Source organism: Alligator sinensis, unplaced genomic scaffold, assembly GCF_000455745.1.
Source record: "Alligator sinensis unplaced genomic scaffold, ASM45574v1 scaffold121_1, whole genome shotgun sequence".
NCBI lineage: Eukaryota > Metazoa > Chordata > Crocodylia > Alligatoridae > Alligator > Alligator sinensis.
Genome location: NW_005841910.1, coordinates 3109868 through 3113779, shown reverse-complemented (window position 1 = coordinate 3113779; position 3912 = coordinate 3109868). Strand labels below are relative to the sequence as shown.

At 44.1% G+C, this 3912-nt stretch overlaps 1 protein-coding gene across 17 annotated transcripts in view; it reads right to left on the bottom strand.

The window, feature by feature from the left end:
- The window catches only part of FOXP1 (forkhead box P1), a 421654-nt gene that overhangs the window by 226064 nt on the left and 191678 nt on the right, over positions 1-3912 (bottom strand). The window contains exon 1 of one of the 17 annotated variants that reach the window (XM_025198000.1): positions 36-156. The exons of the other annotated variants lie outside the window; for them this stretch is intronic. The gene's annotated coding sequence lies outside the window, so the exon portion shown is untranslated. Of the gene's footprint in view, positions 1-35; positions 157-3912 lie in introns of those variants that run through there. 17 annotated transcript variants of the gene reach the window in all.

The window sequence follows — 3912 nt, the reverse complement described above, 5'->3', positions numbered from 1 at the left end:
GGGGGTGAGAGGTTAGGGGGAAGAGCAAGTGTTACCAGCTTCCAAATTTCTCCGCTTGAAAACACTGTGAATCGCAAGGAGGAAAGCCTGCCTTCAGCATCCCGGTTCATCATTTAGAAATAAATAAATAAATCTCAGAGCACACCCCCATGCTTCTGAGACCCCCCACCCCCCGCCCCGGAGAATTACAGCGTGCGTTTGCAGGGGTTAAAAGCACGCCTGAACGTTTCAGCAGGGATGATATGCAACCTGATATTGTACAATCGCATCTCGCTGGATGGGCTGGTTGTACCAACACCCGCCAGTTTGCTGGCTTGCAACCTCTGCGACTGTGAGTTTTTACAGGATACAACACTTGAACCCAATTGTGAAACGCAGGTGTCAAGTTATTCTGTTTAATCAGAAACAGAGCTCGGACTGCTTGCCACGCAGAGGTTTGTACCCCAGCGCGGCGCGGAGAGAAGTCCTGCTCTATAAAAACAACACCGAGTCGAGCGATGTTATTTTGATACTGCTGTTCCAAGGCACGAAACAAATTGCCAAGAACAGCAAGGGGAGCATCTCCCCGCGCCCAGGGATCAGCGCGGGGAGACGCCTGCCAATGTGCGCGGCGTGTTCGGTCCCAAGCGGTGATAGCTGGGCTGGGAGGGAGTCACAGCTGTAACGCGAAGAGGAAGTTTCCGTGTCTTCATGAACTAGGTAAGAGGTGCTCTTTGGAGCAGCTGTCCTGCGTGCCAAAGCAACGTGAGGCTGTTGAACTGTTCTGCACTATCAGTCAGCATCAGTTGTCGAACAATGGGGGGGAAAAAAAATACAGCGCTGAAAGGAAGCTGACAAAAAGAGATCACTTGATGCTCTCCCTGTACCAGGCACCGAAGGGCTGAAAGGGTGCAGAGTTAAGGTAGCAAGGGAGATAAGAGTGGCTATGAAACGATGCATTACATTTAGAGCACGAGACGGATTTCCCTTGCGAATGCGACGCACGCTTGTACCATTAAACTCGCTAGTAATGCGCAGTTATTCACTGCGCATCAAAACCTTCCTGTTGACTTCTGGTCTCCGTATCGAGCCAGATGGAGCCATAAACCTGGTCTGTTAAAACATGCTTTACATTCTTTTAAAAAAGTTTTTCACCCAAACATGTATAAAACTAGACGGCATATGTTACTTATCTGCACTGGCTGGCAAAAAAAAAAAAAAAAGTTGAACTTAACACAGAGAGATACCCAAATCAATAAATCACACAAACAAGTAGCGGTTCAAAAGTTCAAAGACATGATGGCCAGTTCACTACATCTTAGCATTCAACCAATAATAACTTGACTCCATCACTCCTCATAGTATAGACAATTTCATAGCATCATTTTCATTAGCCTGTCTCACTGGAAACTGCTAGCTATTTATGTATATGCTAAAATAAATTAGCCATTTCATCGAGCAGTGTGATTCTTATAAAATACATTAACACAATACTCAATTTTCCCGTTGGAGTAAATAAATAAATCAATAAATTCAATACAGAGTGATTTTTCTTTTATTGTGGAGCTCCAGCTCTCAGCATAAGTGTTTTTATTGGGTTTATTTGTTTCAATAAAAATTGAAATGGGCCAGTGATCTTAGCAGTTGGATCTGGGGGAAAAAAACAAAAACGCTTTCCAATATTTAAAAAGACTATTGTGCAATACAGCCAACTTATTATAGATGATTTTTGGTCAAAAAATAAAATAAAATAAAGGGAACTTTGTTTCAATGGGTTCTCCCTATCTCTGCCCAATTCCCACACTATAAAAAAGGAGGGGGAAAGGAGTATAACATATCCAGGTGTAGGAGGATTTGGGGATGTAGGAGGAGAGACTTTGGCGGAGAAGGTGGCAAAAAACTCCACTAATGAGACGAACGGAAAGCTGGGGTCTCACATGCCATTTTGCAGGAAGGGTGGGCAGTGTTAACATCCTATTACCACTCTGCCATCCGACTTATCAACTGCAACACGGCTTGGAGGAAACAAGGTGGCACCACTGCACGGGAGGTGGAAGAGAGAGAAGGTAGAGGATGGATTTAAAGGGGAGACAGCCGGCCGGACAAAAGCAGCACGTAGAGATGCGCAAGTCAGTCACCACCATGTTACAATTCACCTGCAATAAGCGCTGAAAAATCCCTAGAGCTAGAAGCAGGGTGGCAGGATGCAGTACCTAAAATGCAGCTACTACACACATTTACAAGAGACCCAGAGGTCTCGTGAGGAAGGGCATAGAGTGGGAGGTGGGAAGGGGAATCAAGTGCTCGTGTCAATACCTTGCCAAAAGGTGGGATCGACCTCAGAAGAAAGCCCTGCAAGTGATTATTGAGCTGCACCAGATCTCAGCGACATCGTTCGATGCGGACTGACACCAGGGGGTCACAGACTGATGGAAATGAGACGATTTCACATGACGCACACATACACAACAGCTTTGCTGCTTCTAGTGGTACACATGTGTTTTCCCTCTAAGCCAAGCCCAGGGTGTCTTATGACAGTGGATTGTGTGGAACAAAAAGGCCACCCTACAATGCAATTTAGTATACCACTTTGCATACTTTTTCAATCCATTGCTTAAAATGGACCAGAATGCGATACCTCCATTAACACCCATCCTACTCCATAGTCCGGTTCAAGTACAGCTCTATTCAACATGAGAATTCAGCATTTGGCCCAATGAAAGGCTGACATGGGGCTTAATTTACATCTGCAAAGTCCAGATGCTCCTGGCATCAGAAACTGGGAAAAAGTAACCTATTTACTCTGTATTTTTCCTTCGACTTATAGGTACATTTTTGTGATGTAAACTCTCATGAGCAAGGCAATGGCCAAGGTCTTTTGCACAACCAATTCGGATGGATGCCAATCCATCCGAATCCTTCATGTAAAAAAATACCTCTGCTCTACAAACTGAAGACTACTCAGATGAGCTAAAATGCTTGGTCATTTCATGAGGATGAAATCTATGAATCTATGAATGAGGAGGATGAGACCCTCTGGTAGCAAGATCAGAACCACTTCCAACTAGAGCTGGGGGAGTGAAAAGCTAATGAATTTAACTAAATTGCACCATTTGGTTAGCTGTGGTTTGAGAACAAAAATTATTTTTTAAAAGCTATGCAACAAGTGGCACAGACTGCAGACAGGTTAGTGGTAAAAGAAACGTCTCTCTCACGTTCACATTTTAACCTAAATCAGAAGGAAAGTAAAATTTCTGCCTCCATTTAAATGACTAACTATAAATAAAAGCTCCTACCCAAAATGCAGTTTGTCAATGTTTTTTTAAGTATGATGTCACCTGTGACCTATTGAACTACATGGCACATGTCAGACAGATGTCTGTTTCTTAAACGGCAGTAATAAATTAGTAGCCACGGAACCTGTTCTGTCAAGAAAACATGAAGCTTTCCTATTGAGATAAAAGTTTAATGACTGTTTCAGCTGAGGTGGAAGAGTTAAGATTACTATTGATGTGGGGAAATGGCTGCGAAGCCAGTTGCTCAGTGCTGTAAATACCGTCTAGCTGTCAAATGGAGGCTCCTCTACAGGCATGAACGCAGCGTGGTAAGCAGGGACATGAATATGAAAATTCATAGGAGCGTAACGCAACACAAGCCACTGCAAGGATCCAGGTTGGCACCTCCACAAAATACTCTGGAACAGGTGACAATCAACTTCTGAATCATTTGTGCAATATCGGCACCAGGGAACAGTGCCATATATTTGATACCTGTAAGGGACTGTGGAACCAGTCTGAAAAATCGGGCTCTCTCCACAGTGGGGTGGTCACTGAGGGCGTGTGTAGATGAAACGGGGGCCCTAAATTGAAGCAGTGGGTTTTTAAAAACACCATTTCAATTTAGGGCCAAGTAAACCCTTGTGTCGTGCACACA